The sequence below is a fragment of the Labeo rohita genome, chromosome 18, assembly GCF_022985175.1.
Source record: "Labeo rohita strain BAU-BD-2019 chromosome 18, IGBB_LRoh.1.0, whole genome shotgun sequence".
NCBI lineage: Eukaryota > Metazoa > Chordata > Actinopteri > Cypriniformes > Cyprinidae > Labeo > Labeo rohita.
Window position 1 is genome coordinate 15,289,881 of NC_066886.1, and position 18,330 is coordinate 15,308,210.

Consider the following 18,330-nt stretch of genomic DNA (forward strand, 5'->3'; position numbering starts at 1 on the left):
AAATCACTATTTTCTACAACGTTAACAACACAGAGCAAAACTGTACCAGTCATGTCTTCCTAGATAGTCAAATTTGCAAATGCTTAAACCTCAAATACAAGGGCAAATTAACATTAAATGGCATGTTTTTCTTAAATATGCCTATAAATCTTGTAAACCACAGCAAAGGCCATTTAAACTGTTTTGATTGTACTGTACACTCTTAAAAATCCAAGAAGATTCTTTATTGGCATCAATGGTTCCGTTAAGAATCTTGAACATCCATGGAAACTTTCGAATACAGAAAAGGTTCTTTATAGTGGAAAAAGGTTCTTTAGATTTTTGAAATGTTCTTCAAAACGGTTCTTTTAAGAACTGCTGGAGCTGGAGAATCTTTGGAGAACCAAAAATGGTTCTTTTATGGCATCACTGCAAAAACACCCCTTTGGAGGCTTTATTTTTAAGAGTGTAGTTACAGAGGGAAAAAATTACTACCCATGTGCATTTTCAATGTAAGTTTCTATTTAATTATTTGTTGTAATAAAATATAAATAATAACATTTAATTTCTTGACAGTGCATGAATTTGGTTTGTAACCAGCAATTTCACACACACAAAAAAGTAATAATAATAAACTAAATAAATAAAAAATATTATATTTTATAAGTTATATTTCAGTTACATTAACTCATGATCATTATTTTAGCATGCAATACTGTTCAATAAAACATTATAATATAATATAATATAATATATTTTATTTTATATGACAAAAAAATAGACAGATTTAATAGTAATACTGTTCAATAAACCAAATATAATATAATCTAATATAATACAATATAATATAATATAATATAATATAATATAATATAATATAATATAATATAATATAATATAATATAAAATACATATCTCATATATTCTCTGTAAATGTGTAAATTTGCTTTTTGTTGAATGCTGGTATTTACATTAATTACATATTAAGTAACACTTTATAATAAATAACAAAATATAGTAAATAAACAAAATAACCTGTAGTACATTCATTGACAAATATTACATAACAGATCATTAATGCACATTTAAATATGAACATACATAGAAATTCAGTAAAGTTATGAAGTCAAAATATAATAATAATAATAATTATAATAATAATAATAATAATAATAATAATAATATATATATATATATATATATATATATATATATATATATATATATACATATTTTTTTTTTTAGGAAATTGCTGATCACAAACCAAATTTTATAAGTTATATTTCAGTTACATTAACATTATATATATATATATATTATATATATTTTATTTTATATTACAAGAAATAGATTTATATTTGTAAATATGTCCGTGTATTAACTACAGGATTTTAGAAAATTGCTTTCTAATAAATTCATATTTTATTCATTTTTATTCATTTATAACAAAAACAAAGATGTCTTTGTATAAAATCATTAACTCCTTTACATATTTATGTAGGTATTTTGATGATGCATTCCAGGGTTAAAACTGCTACAAAACATTTGCACACTAGTGGCAACAAATCAGGTAAAAATATGTTTGTAAACGTACAAAATAGGCTTTCCCAAAAATTGCCCTCATCTGCAATGGTACGGTGAAATCTGTCCCGAATATACTCATTAGTCAAGTCAACGGTGCAACATTTCACAATGTTTTGATAGTGCCACAGCCACAGAGCCAAAAGGTTTACACTTTTCAGAAAAATGCAAGCTGAGATAGTAGAAAATATCAAATGAATTCAATTAAATCAGCTTAAAGCGTATCATAAATAACTCAGCGGTTTATAAAATATGAGGAAAAGCACCCAGGTTTTTACTGCTTTGCAATTAGGCGAAGAAAAGAAAATGCTAAAAATAAAAAGAGAGAAGGTATTGGGTATGTGTGTTTTTGGTTTATAATGACCCGGCTTCAACATCTGAAAAAACAGTGACAAGAGAGCAGCAAAAAGCCGAGGCTGGAGCAGTGGGAAGGTTATCATGTCACCAGGTGTCAGGACTGGAGCCCATAAAGCGTATTACACCAGACCTCAGAGAAAGAAAGAGAGGGAGGGAGAGAAGGGCTAGAGAAAACTGCTATTGACCTTTGTGGAAGAAAGCTGACATCATAAAGTGCAGTCTGCTGGCGACCAAATGGGAATGCCATCGCAGATTAAGGACTTTTTAAATTATGCATTTGGTTCAGACTCCCAGGGCGAGGCGGGTGTATGAGAGATGGAGCCGTGAGAATATAATGCATTTAGTGGCAGTCTGCTAAAGTAGGAGATACTCCAGAGAGCGGCTAACTAACTGGGGTTTGCGCAGGGAGGGCGAGTTAAGTGAGGTTGGTCATCAATAATAGTGTGTTAAACTATATGGGGTGTTTCACTAATTAATACTAAACTGTCAAATTATGGTGAAGCAGTGATTTAACAACACAGAGAGGTGGTGCGTGCACGCATGCGCAGACGGGTCTGCCTTTTTCGGCGCATCAAAGGAACCGCCGCTTTCTTCAAGATGAATGCCGAACTAAACTAATTAAGCTCCCAGCATGCATGCCACACACATACCTGCTGTTTGTATTGTGTTGGCGTCTTAGATTTAAATATTAAACACAATATTTCCTTTATAAACTGTATGTTAGGCTTAGGATCATTCGATGACCTAATTTTGCGAAGCGGCTTTCTTTCTTGTCTTTTTTGAAATAGAAGAGATTAATATTTCTCATAAATCCTCTTAGCTAATTTTGCTGATCGCTGATGACATTAGCTACATATTTAGCAACACTATATAATAAATAGTCTTTTAGTAGATTCATTAACAAACATAACATGTTCCTTAATTCATGCACATTTAATATACATGAAAATGTATTAAAGTGGGTTAGAAAGTCATGATATAATATAAAATATATATTGTATTGGTAACCGTTTACAATAAGGTGTCATTTGTTAACAGTAGCTAATGTATTAACTAACATACTGAACAGTACATAACTAAATAATGAACAATACATTTATTACAGTATTTATTAATCTTGTTAATGTTAGTTAATAAAGATACAGTTGTTCATTGTTAGTTCATGTTAATTCTCAGTGCATTAACTAATGTTCAAAAACAACTTTTAATTTGAATAATGCATTATAAATGTTGAAATTAATATAAAATAAGATTAACAAATGCTGTGTAACTATTATTCATTCTTAGTTCACCTTAACTAAAGTAGTGAGCTAATGTTAACTAATGAAACCTTATTGTAAAGTGTTACCATTCTATTCTATTCTATTCTATTCTATTCTATTCTATTCTATTCTATTCTGTTATATTACAGTTATAATAACTCATGATGATTATTTTATCATGCAACATTATTTAAAATAATAAAACAAAATAATAATATAATATGATATATTATAAAATATTATTAATATAATATTATATAATACATATAGTGTTACAATTACATTGTATTGTATTATATTATATTTAAATTTATAATAACTCATGATCATTATGTTACCATGCAACATTGTTACATAATATAATACAATATAATAATACATATGACATTTTATATTACATTTTGAAACAGTAGAGCATAATATTTCTCATAAATTCTCTGTTACTGTAAATTAGCTAATTTTATGAAATGCTGATGGTTTTAAATTTATCACATAGTAAGCAACACTTAATTAAAAATAATAGAATAAATATGTGTTGTAGTAGATTATAAATACACAATAAATACACAAACATGTATACTGTAAAAAAAAAAAAAAACTTACTTAAACAACAACAAAAAAAAACTATTAAAAATAATAAACAGAGCAATTCCAATAGGGTCCTCGCACTGCAGTGCTCTGGCCCTAAAAAAGTTGTTTCAACTTAAAAAAAAACTAAGTGTTTGTGTTTAGTCAACATGAAATAATAAGTTGTGCTACATGAAAACGTGGATATTTGAGCTGAGTAAACTTAAAATTTGAAGGCAGCACAAACACTTTAAGTTTTTTTAAGTTGTTTTTTACAGTGTATATGACAAGTTATAATGTCAAGATATAATACAATAATATAATATTATATTACATTATATTATATTGAAAGGGTACAACTCATTTTATTTTGTAATGTGATACTGTATTATAATGTAATACATTTTATAACATAATATAATACATTTTAAACATAAAATGATCATTATTTTATAATGCTGCACAGTTTGTAAGAGTACTATTGCCAGCTATAATAAAAAGTGTTGTCAATGCTAATAACCAAGTAATAGCTTTATGACTTGAAGTATGGCACATTTTATGAACAGTTTTGCAAATTTCTAAAGTATTTTTATCTACATTGGCTATGTGTGTGAGGTAAAGGACAGGTCAGCAGGGCTGGAACAAAGGCTACGCATATGGGTTGTTGACCTTCAGAGTAAGGGGTGAATTTGGGGAGAGGTTAATAGTTACCATAAAGAAAATGAAATCCGCAGTGTACAGTAATTCATGGCCTCACCACTGCAAGCAACGGCATTCAGGGTACTGACGGCCGAGGGATCATCTGGGAGTCACTGTGCTGGGCTTCCAGAGGATATCAGAGGATATAATATGTCCACTTAAAGATCAAACCGCTGCTGAGACGCTAATTGCTTCAGAATTAACATCCGGCCTCATTTGCTACATACAATTATTCATACCGAATACTGTATCTAAGGATTATAACAATATTTTAGCAGACAGAAAGAGTGCCAGTATGACAATGACCGAAACTCTACATGTCTCCTTATCACAACAAACTGACTGTGTTTAAAGGAGCCAGCAGCCATATTCCCCTCCGTCAATGAAAAAAGGAAGTTTTGCAAACATTAGCAACTTGGATGTTCAACACATGTCTGACCTTTCCAAATGCCATGAAAAAAGTATAGATTTCGGTAGAAAAGGAAAAGGGAAAAGAATAAAAGCTCACCAAAAAAACGAAAACGTGATAATGTGATATCTCCGACTTCTGGGGGTGTCTGGCGTTTCAGAGGGATTTCTAAAGGTCACCATGAGGGGGAAAAGTATATTCCTCTGATGAAAGTGGCCCGGAATTTATAAGATCCCCAGGATCCAGTGACAAAGAAGGAAGAAGAAAGAAAAACTTCAAATCTAAATGATCCCTTCCATGTACAATCAATACCATGAAAGGTAAAATGTGCACTGGTAATTTAAAAAGACTCTCAACCTCCTGACATCCCCCATTCCTGTCTCACTTTCTAACCCACATATATTCTTCCTTTTCTTTCTCTCTCTCTCACACACACACACACTTTTAGTCATGTAAAATCTTAGGATGAATCTCCTACTTGCATTGCATGGAGCACATTTTTGTGACATTTGGTCAAAATGAATAATTTCTGGGGTGATGTGCACCCTGGGGATGAATAGAGGAGAAATGAATGGGCTATTAAGGGAATATAGAAATCCCTTAATTCATACTTAAGGAAGAGGTGGATTTTCTGTAAACAAAGAGCAGGTTAAGAGGAGACCAGAAGCTGTTAGGATTAATTTATTGACTGCAACTCCACGGTATTCTCTATTCATAACCTACAGTCCTAATTAAAGTTGTGAATAATAATCCATAATCGTCTCTTTTCTATCTAAGTTAATACAAAGGTGCAATAATGGTTTTTAAATTGGGATGTAAAACAATTTACAAACGTCCCTGATGTGCCTTAAATTCAGTGAATAGCACAGAATAATATTGCCAGCATTAACAGTAGAAATATTTATTGATCGTATTTTGTTGTTGCAAACAGAAGGTTATATAATAAAAATAATAACAATAACAATAATAATAATAATAATAATAATAATAATATATTTGTACTAATATTATTACTAATAATAAACTACGTTTATTATTAAACACAATTAGTTAAAAATATTTATTAGTAGTAGTAGTAGTAGCAGCAACAGCAGTGGTAGTATAATAATAATAATAATAATAATAATAATAATAATAATAATAATAATTAGACTACTACTACTACCACCACTAAATAATTTTAATAATAGTTTTTAATAAATATTTTAATAATAGTTCATTAGTTTATTATTAATACTAATATTTGTATAATAATAATAATAATAGTAATAATAATAAATAATAATAGTTAGACTACTACTACTACTACACTACTAAATATTTTTAATAATAGTTTATTCATTTATTATTAATAATATTAGTATAACAATAATAATAATAATAATAATAATAATAATAATAATAATAATAATAATAACAATAGTTAGACTACTACTACTGCCACCACTAAATATTTTTAATAATAGTTTATTAGTTTATTATTAATACTATTAGTATAATAATAATAATAGTAATAATAATAATAATAGTTAGACTACTACTACCACTACCACCACTAAATATTTTTAATAATACTTTTTTAGTTTATTATTAATACTAATATTAGTATTATAATAATAATAATAATAATAATAGTTAGAGCACTACTCCTACTAAACATTTTAATATTAGTTTATTATTATTAATACTAATATTAGTAATATAATAATAATAATAATAGTTAATCTATTACTAAATACTAAATATTTTAATAATAGTTTATTAGTTCATTATTAATACTAATATTAGTAATATATTAGTATAATAAGAATAATCACAGTCATAATAACAATAACAAAACAAAACAAAATTATTATTATATTATTATCAACATCACACCACATCCACTGCTACTACTACTTCTACCAAATATTTCAAACAATAGTTTATTTTACTACTAATAATAATAATTAAAAATAATAATATTAATAATAATAAAAGAATATATAATAATAATAATAATAATAATAATAATAATAATAATAATAATAATAACAACAATAATAATAATGCATAAGTACTGCATTTTTCCAACTTGTACATTTGGTTTGTGTTCACTGGCGTTATAGTCTCATTACAGGATTGTGCAGAAATGCCGCTAAGCTGTGGATTTCCATTTCTCAGGCCACTCCACTGTGCACGACAAGGGTTGCCTGATATTTAATGTGTTTTTTATTTGGGAAGATGAAAGGGCTGTGGGATTTCTCACACGCCTGTGGGTTGTCAGTGCTAATAGAAAAGATTGGTGAATTGGTCGGAATCCGGGAGCAGAGTCGTTTTGTTAATCCTGCTCCTCAGTGCTGTGCTGAGACTGCTTGTATTTACATATGCAGAGGATCCCGCTGTTTCGAGAGCTCCATTCAGCAGACAGCGCAATTAATCATCCCCAAATCCTCCTGCCGTGCAACAGACGACCCCAGCCCGACGTGCTGCCACGGAGAGAGTGCAGGTGTGAATCAAGTTGCCTGAAAAACTCCTCCTAAGCCAGTGCTTTCTTTCTTTTTCGTGATTCCCTATCTATCCCTTTACTCATCTTACAACAAAGTTCAGTCTGTGAATGACCTCTGCTAGCGTTCACCTTGAAATGAAGTCATGCTCTGCTCTGGGAGACACTACCTTTCATGCACTTTAAAGTCTTTACAGCATGCTATTTTCATGCCAGCAACAGCATTCCTAAGCTAATGTACTTTGCGTAGCTACTTTTTTATTACATGCATGGATTATTAAGCATATTCAAGCCTTCTACTACTGTAATATAGGGCCTATTTGTTCACAGGGACTGATAAAAATATGTAAACTAGGAGTACATACACTACATCTTACTGAACAACGTCAACATTTTGGGGTCAAAAACACAAAGGGAATGACCCACAAAACAGCAGTTAATGGCTTAGCTCATGCAAAAAAATAAATAAATAAATAAACAAATAAATTAATTAATTAATAAATTAATAAATAAAATGCTACTTTTTGGAAACACAAAAGCATAGACAGTAACACAACTTACATGTTCAAGGTCCAGAAAAGTAGTAAGGACAAAATAGTTAATGGATTTGTTAAAGTAGTTTATGTGACATCAGTGGTTCAACCACAATTTTATGAAGCTACAAGAATACTTTGTGTGTGCAAAGAAAACAAAAATAACAACGTCATTTAAAAATTTCTTCTTTAGACTTCTTTCTTCTTCGTTTGTTAATAATAATAATAATAATAATGGTTAAGACTACTACTATTACTACTACTACCACCTACTACCACAAAAAAATTGTAATAATAATTTAGTTTTATTAGTTTTTTTTTTTATTAGTTTATTACTACTACTACTACAAATAATAATAATAATAATAATAATAATAATAATAATAATAATAATAATAATAATAATAATAATAATATTTCTAATAATAATCTAATAATTTATTTCTAATAAGTAATAAACTAAGTACTCTTAGTTAAAAAATATTTAATAGTTGTAGTAGTGGTGGTAGTAGCAGTAGTGGTAATATAATATTAAAAATAAACAACTAAATAAATAAACAAATAAATTAATTAATTAATAATAATAATAATGATAATAAATAAGTAAACTACTACTAATAAATATTTTAATAATAGTTTGTTATTAATACTAATATTAGTAATAATAATATTAATAATATTAATAATAATAACAATAGATAATCTACTACTACTACCTACTAAATATTTTAATAATAGTTTATTAGTTTATTATTAATACTAACATTAGTAAAATAATATTAATAATAATGGGTAAACTACTACTAATTACTAAATATTTTTAATAATAGTTCATTAGTTTATTATTAATACTAATATTAGTAGTAGTAGTAGTAATGATAATAATAATAATAATAATAATAATAATAATAATAATAATAAAATAATACTACTACTACTACTACTAATATTACCTACTAAATATTTTAATAACAATGTATTAGTTTATTATTAATATTAATATTAGTAATATAATAATAATAACAATAATAATAAACCATATCCGCTACTGCTGCTACTACAACTATTTGTACCAAATATTTGAATAATAGTTTATTATTTTATTATTATTAATAATATGTAATAATAATAATAATAATAATAATAATAATAATAATGATAATATGCAACATACTACTACTACTACCTACTAAATATTTGTAATAGTTTATTAGTTTATTATTAATACTAATATTATTAATATAATAATAACAATAATAATAAACCATACCTGCTGCTGATAATATTTTAATAATAGTTTATTATTTTATTATTACTAATAATATTAGTAATAATAATGATAATAATAATAATGATAATAATAATTAAACTACTACTAATTACTAAATATTTTTAATAATAGTTTATTAGTTTACTATTGGTACTAATATTAGTATTATAAGAAGAAGAAGAATAAGAAGAAGAAAAAGAAGAAGAAGAAACAATAATAAACCATATCTGCTGCTGCTACTACTACTATTTCTACCAAATATTTTAATAAGTTTATTATTATTATTATTATTATCAATAATAATAATATTAATAATAATAGCTATTTAAATTATGTCCTTACTACTTTTCTGAGCTTTGAATGTGGTGTCTATGCAGGGTCAAAAAGCTCTTGGATTTCATCAAAAATATCTTAATTTGTGTATCAAAGATTAACAAAGATCTTATGGGTTTGGAACGACATGAGGGCGAGAATTTTTTTCATTTTTGGGTGAACTATCCCTTTAAGGTGTAATGCTGGTATTGTTACACTGTAATTACACAATTAAGAACTGAATAATATTATTAACTACATGCACTTACTAGATGGTTAGGGTTAGAGTGAACTATTAACAATTAAGTGAAAACATTTAGCCTTCAAGTGGGCTGATAAATCTACATCCCTTTGTTGCTTTAGCCTAAACACGATGAGGCTGAGGCTGAACTGTCAATAGTATATAGCTATAAAATTTCATTCACACAGTAAAATACCAGGAGGGACATTATCCTTCAAACGAATCTCTCTGAACAATCTGATAACTTGTTGATAATGCCACGAGAGATTAAAAGGAGCAGCGCAATATTCATTTACAACAGCGCCACTGTAGCACTTTTCCACGCTCATCTCCAAACCAAACAGACGTTTTGAATACGCCTGACAAGTCGACCGCGGCCAACGTTAAACTCTTTGTGTTTATTCAGGTCCTCTACTGTTATTGAACCCTCTAATTCACCTTTTAACTAAGAAGCTGATCCTCATCAACAATAGAAACAAACCCGCTTTTTCCAGCATCCAGACAAGAACCCCGAGGCTTGTTCGGCATGTGAAACGTCTGAAGAAAACAACCAGAGGAAGGAGAACGGAGCTGGGAGAGGACTCCCCCGACAGACTCCACAGCGTCTGATGTTTTTGCCGCTAAACTTCCTCCTGGTTCTTTCCCCGCTGAGTCCAAACACACTTTAGGGCCAGCATGGGTAATTAATACACCTAATCACGTCCCCGCGCTGCTCCTATTGTGATGGTCTGACCACAGCACCGGCGTCGTATTTCTTTCCACACTTTCTCAGCTATTTCGGATCCAGCTGTTATGTTTTTCCTCTCCTTCAGCAATCAATAATTACTTTGATATTTGTGTAGAAGCCGTTGCGTAATCGATACGAGGGTCAGGGAAAGTAAATTGCAGTCCCCCGCCTAATGATTTTGTTTTGCTTGGCTTGATGAGAAAGATGTTTATTATCTGATTATAGGGCAGCTTTATGTGTGTCAACTTTTAGCCTCACCATCTATCAAGGGAGGCATTTCACTGCCCACTTCATATCATTACACCCTGCTGTGACACGTTAGAAGGTAGGATGTGAAATTCACACCCTGGCGCTCGCCGAATTGTCTTACAGCTGTCGCCGACCGCTATCGTACTCCTACATGCACCATTTTCATTAGCGGACTTCCGTTTTTGCTTTGGAAGCTCGACTGTGTCAACAATGATCAAAATAGACCAAAATGTAAGTACTGACTCAGCCTTGACTCATTTTGGCTGCTGGGAAGCGACAAGATTAATAAAGTAATGCAGGGAATACAATTATTCAAGCACTTCATAGAGATAAAAGCAATAAGTTGTTCAAAGTGACTGTAAAAACATTTATAATGCTAGATTTCTATTTAAAGTTAATTCTGTTCTTATGACTTTTCTACTCAACAAAAAAATATTAGGCATCATAATAGTCTATACTGATAATAATAATAAATGCTTCTTGAGGCTCAAATCAGCATATTTCTCAATGATCATGTGACCTTGAAAACTGGAGTAATGGCTGCTGAAAATTCAGCTTTACATAACAGGAATGAATTACATTTTAAATATTCACTACCAGTCAAAAGTTTTTGAACAGTAAGATTTTTAATGTTTTTTAAGAAGTCCCTTCTGCTGACCAAGCCTGCATTTATTTGATCCAAAGTACAGTAAAACACTAAAAAAAATGTGAAATATTTTTACTATTTAAAATAACTGTTTCTATTTCAATATTTTTTAATTTTTATTTATATTTATATTTTAAAGCTGAATATTTTGCATCAATACTTCAGTCACATTCTAATATTCTGATTTGAAAATAAATAAAAAAATACTATGTTAGAAACAGCTGGGTTGTTTTTTTTTTTTTAAGTTTCTTCGTAAGATTTTTTTTTTGTTTACTATTATTATTATTATTATATTTTTTTTTATATTAAAATAAAATAAAATAAAATAAAATAAAAAACACTACCATTCAAATGTTTGGGTTGGTAAGATTAAAAAAATAAATTAATAAATGTTTGAACTGGCTGAATACTGTGACATCGGACTGCTGAATTCTATTATCATAAAATAAAATAAAATAAAATAAAATAAAACATTCTTTTTTTGGAGGAAAAAATAAATACTTTGAAATATTTTTACTATTTAAATTAACTGTTTTCTATTCAAATATATTTAAAAATGCAATTTATTCCTGTGTTTTCAAAGCTGAATAAATATTTATTTTTTATTATGTTGAAAACAGCTGTTTCTTTTTAAGTTTCTTTGATAAATAGAAAGTTTAAAAGAACAGCATTTATCTGAAATAGAATTTTTTTGCAACATTATAAATTAAATTATAAACATCGCTTTTGATCAATTTAAAGCATCCTTGCTAAATACAAGTATTAATTTCTATAATTTCTTTCCCCCCCCAAAAAAGATGATAATAATAATAATAATAATAATAATAAACTGACTCCAAGCTTTTTAATGGTATAGTGTATGTAAAAGCTTTTTTTATTTTAAATAAATGCAGATCTTTGTATATCTCTATTTATCAAAAAATCCTTAAAAAAAAAAAACACTGAAGACTGGAGTTCAGCAACACTGAAGACTGGAGTAATGACGATGAAAATTTTGCTTTGATCACAGAAATAAATTACATTTTAAAATATATTCAAATAAAAAAAAAAAACAGTTAGTAAAACTATTTCAAAATTGTACTGTTTTTGCTGTACTCTGAATCAAATAAACGCTGGCTTGGTGAGCAGCTTCTTTAAAAAAACATTAAAAATCTTACTATTCAAAAACTTCTGAATGGTAGTGTATATTACAACTGAAAATACATATTTTAATTTCTATTTTAGTGACAAAAAAAAAAAATCTGAATCCAATAATTCAATCTCTTCATAGAGATAAAATAGAAATAAATTGCTCAAAAGTGACAGCAAAAACATTAAAATAACATAAAAATGTAATAATTTAGAATAAATGCTGTTTTTACGACCTATCTAATAATCCTGAAAAATGAAAGGATTCCCATTCAAGAATCCTGAAAAAAAACGTATCATGGTTTTGACCAAAAAAAATTTGCATTACAAAGTTTTTGACATTGAAAATAAGAAATCTTTCTTGAGCACCGAATCTGCATATTATAATGATTTCTGACAAATCATGTGACATTGAATACTGTTGCTGAAAATTCAGCTTTGCCATCAAAGGAAATTACAAAAAAAAAAAAGAAAATACATCTTAAGAATGTTAAAACAATAATCAAAATATTTTTTTAAAAAAATTTTAGTACTGACTCAGCCTTGTATTTGTCATTTTTTGACGCAACAAGATACAGAAATGCGGGAAATCCAATAATTCAGCCTCTTCACAGAGATAAAATAGCAAGAAGCAGCAAAGCACAAGCACAAAAAACGCAAAGCCCTCGATTCAAAGAATGTTTGATCGTAACTTGATTGCCGTGTCTGTCTCACATGTACCGTCTGAGCCCTGCAGCCATACAACATGTAACAAAAAGGCCCACCTTCCTTTTGCCCAGCCCAAGGGCAACACAAAGCACAATAACAAACAGCTCAGGCAGCAGAAGCATCTGCTCTCCGGGCATGTGACTCTGCAGACAGATGTTGGAGCCCAGCTGTTAACACAAGATCATTTGTATGTTTGAGGAGCGGGATCCCATTTGGGCTTCCTCTGATGATTATTTCCCCCCTTCTTCTCACAATAATCTTCCTACAGCTCCATTGCTGTGTGTTTTCCTCTTTCTCATCTTCTCGCATGCACACACACACACAGACGGTAACGTAAACGCACACATACTGTGAAAACAACAATGCCTTGACTGTACTTCAGGCCCACCCTGCAGCACTGAGCTCAGGATGTCCTATTATCTTCCATGTATTTACATGCTTGGTATCTCTAAGGCTTTACACCATTCGCCTCGGCAGAAATTCACAATTCGAAAGAAAATCTTAGAGGGATGATTAATTGTTGTTGTAAAGATCTATATGTTTTATTTGTACAGTTTTGGAGCTGAGTGAGCTTTATTATTAAGAAAATCAGGTTTTAGCAAAAAAAAAAGGGCACTGAATTTGATAAATAACAGACCGGGGAATACTGCGACATAGAACTGCTGAATTCAGTCATAACCTTCATGATAAAATAAAATAAAGTAAAATAAAATAAAATAAAACTAACTTACTAACTAACATAGGAGTCTGCAAAATAAAATAAAATTTTTGAGGCCAAAAAACTGTCTGCATACAGCAGAACAAAAATACAATAAATATAAAATAAATAAAATAAAATAAAATAAAATAAGCAATATCATTCAAATGTTTGGGTTTGGAAAGATTTTTTAAAAATGTTTTTTGGGTGGAAAAATAAACTGGCTGAATACTGCGACATCAAACTGCTGAATTAGATTATAAATAAAATAAAATAAAATAAAATAAAATAAAATAAAATAATTAATTATTGGCTGAATACTGCAGAATAAAAAATTAAATTAAATTAAATTAAATTAAATTAAATTAAATTAACACTACCATTCAAATGTGTTTTTTTTTAAATATACATGTAAAATATGTAAAATATTTCTTGAGCTCACCAAGGCTGCATTTATTAATTATTAAAGTGTAGTATAAATATAGTGAACTATTATTACAGTTTTCTATTGCCATAATTTTTATATGGGAGTCTTCAAAATAAAATAAAATAAAATGAAATAAAATGAAATAAAATGAAATAAAATGAAATAAAATGAAATAAAATGAAATAAAAAAAAATGAAATAAAATGAAATAAATTAAAAAATAAAATAAAATAAAATAAAATAATTAATTATTGGCTGAATACTGCAGAATTTTTATATGGGAGTCTTCAAAAAAAAATTAAATTAAATTAAATTAAATTAAATTAAATTAAATTAAATTAAATTAAATTAAATTAAATTAAATTAAATTAAATTAAATTAAATTAACACTACCATTCAAATGTGTTTTTTTTTAAATATACATGTAAAATATTTCTTGAGCTCACCAAGGCTGCATTTATTAATTATTAAAATGTAGTATAAATATAGTGAACTATTATTACAGTTTTCTATTGCCATAATTTTATATGGGAGTCTTCGAAATAAAAAAATAAAATGAAATAAAATGAAATGAAATAAAATAAAATAAAATAAAATAAAATAAAATAAAATTTTGCGGGAAAAAAACTGGCTGAATAGAGCAGAACAAAAATACAATAAATATAAAAAAATAAAATAAAATAAGCATTACCGTTCAAATGTTTGGGTTTGGTAAGATTTTTTTTTCTTTATATTTTTTGAGTGGAAAAATAAACTGGCTGAATACTATGACAACAAACTGCTGAATTAGATCATAAATAAAATAAAATAAAATGAATCATTAAATTATTGTCTGAATACTGCAGAATAAAAAATTTAATTAGATTAAATTAAATTAAATTAAATTAAATTAAATTAAATTAACACTACCATTAATTTTTTTTTTGTGGTTTGGGGGTAAATATACCTGTAAAATATTTCTTGAGCTCACCAAGGCTGCATTTATTAATTATTAAAATATAGTACAAATATAGTGAACTATTATTACAGTTTTCTATCACCATACTTTTAATATGGGAGTCTGCAAAATAAAATAAAATAAAATAAAATAAAATAAAATAAAATAAAATAAAATAAAATAAATAAAATAAAATAAAATAAAATAAAATAAAATAAAATAAAATAAAATAAAATAAAATAAACTTTTGCGGGCAAAAATACAATAAATATAAAATAAATAAAATAAAATAAGCATTACCTTTCAAATGTTTGGGGTTGGTAAGACTTTTTTAAAAATGTTTTTTGGGTGGAAAAATAAACTGGCTGAATACTGCGACATCAAACTGCTGAATTAGATCATAACCTTCACAACCTCAATATAAAATAAAGTACTGCTGAATACTGCAGAAAAAAAATTAAATTAAATTAAATAAACACTACCATTCAAATGTTTTTTTTTTTTTTAATCAATTTATTGTATTGATTTATTTATTGTATTTTTGCTGAATACTAATTTCTTGAATGAATTAATTAATCAATTAAGTAATAAACAACCAAACAAACAAACAATCTTCAAACTTTTGAAAGGTAATGTATTTATTTAGGTTAACCTGGACTAAACTACACAAGAAAAAAATCAAGAATCTATTTGCACACTTTTCAATAACACTACACTGCCCTAAATGCAAAACTAACATGGTTTTGGCACTATGACTGCAAGTGAACTGCCACTGATGATTAGCACTTGACTTGTTACCTTTAGCTACCTGTTTATAGTTGTCTCTTGCACAATACATTCATTGTCTTGTAAGCCATATTAGAGTCTGCCTGGAGTGCCATGTAGGTGTAGCCATCTCTCAACTGTCTTTTGAATGTGTAAAGACCCAAATTAGGCGGTTCAGATTCAAAACTGAGCTCGCATATATAAACATCTACAGTAGTAGTGTGATAATTCCCGTCTTTGGGTTCTGTGTAGTATGTTATACTTTCTATTCAACCTGATTTTACATGTATTGTGCTCATGTCAGAAGGATTTAACACACGTCTACCCAAGAGAGAGCTCTGTTTCGACATGCCTACTTCGTTCAATGAAAGACAAGGAAACTGGCAAGCGAGTCATACTGCATCTTTGAACTAGGTCTTGTGGGTTCACTTTTGTGATAATCTATCACATAATTTGTGACAATCTGCTGTTATATAACGACTACTGTGTATCAAGTTTCAATGCACAGGAAAAAAAACGGTATTCAAAATAACAAGATAAGACAACACTCAAAAATAAGACTGTGCTTGCAGCAGCTTGCAAGATCAACCAGTCCTTTAAGAAATTTGTGTTCATTTATCACTTACTGTACACATTCAAACAGAAGGGTGGAGATTGCTGTCTATACACATTTCTTAGGGGTGCTTTTTGTCTAAAATGTAGCAAATCAAGTTTAGATTTGCATTGTGTTTATGTTATTTAAAGCAGTAATTCACCCCAATATAAACAATGTCATTATTTATTTAATTACATTTTTGTTATATCAAATCTGTATGCTCACACATCAAATGTTGGATGGAATTTGGTTGCAAAACATTGAAAAGTCCAAAAATATGTTATTAATACTGTTGTCAAAACAGGACTATAGGTACCAATCTGTTACAATAATAATAATAATAATAATAATAAAATAATAAATCAATAATCATAATAATAAGGTATTATTATTATTATTATTATTATTATTATTATTATTAAATATACCCCTACATTAAACATAACCACTTCTCAGCAATAGAAGATAAAATAGGAATATAATATAATATAATATAATATAATATAATATAATATAATATAATATAATAATGTATTATTATTATTATTTTTATTAGTGTTTTTATTATAATTATTATGTCATTGCTTTATTATTATTATATTATTATGATTAGAATTATTATTATAATTCATATTATTAATAACATGAACAATTGTAATTATTATTAATATATGTATAATTATTAATATTATATTATATTAATATTATATATAATATAATAATAATTATTATTTGTAGTAGTATTATTATTATTATATTATATTATATTTTATATTTATTATTTTAAATATTATTTCATTATTATGTTATTATGATTATTAATAATTATATTATTAATATATTATATTTGTTATTATAATTATTATAGTCATTGTATTATTATGATTTATTTATTTATTCATTTATTCATTGCCATTTATCTTCCTATTTTATCCTCCTATTTTAGTTTGGTTTAAGGTAGAAGTATATTTATACTACTACTACTACTACTACTACTACTAATAATAATAATAATAATGAAAAAATACAAAAATATTCTAGTATATTATATTGCCATTATATATATATATATATATATATATATATATATATATATATATATATATATATATATATATATATATATATATATATATATATATATATATATATAATATTATATATATAAATATATATTTATATATATAATATTATATTATTTGCCATTTATCTTCCTATTTTATTTTCTATTGCTGAGAAGTGGTTATGTTTAAAGTAGGTGTATATATAATAATAATAATAATAATAATAATAATAATAATAATAATACATTTTTGTTATTACTATTAATTATTGATTATGATGATGACGATGATGATTAGGTTTAGGTTAGGGGTAAATAAATAAATAAATAAATAAATTAATTAATTAATTTTTCAGTAAGGATGCAGTAATTTCAAAAGTGACAGTGAGCACACTGATAATGTTGCAAAAGACTTCAATTTCAAATGAATGTTTTTTTTTTTTTACTTTTTTATTAACCAAAGAATCCTGGAGGAAATTTTTCACATTCTTATTCTTATTTTTATTCTTACTATTATTATTATTTTAAATCAGATAAATCAGATAAATGCTGCCCTGGTGAGCTTTGGAGACCTTTTTCAAAAGCATAAAAAAAAATTTTTTTCACTGATACTGTATGTTTGGAAAACAACAACGGTGTCTGGTAATAAACTATTTCTAAGCTATATACTATTTTTACATTCTGTACCTTTAAT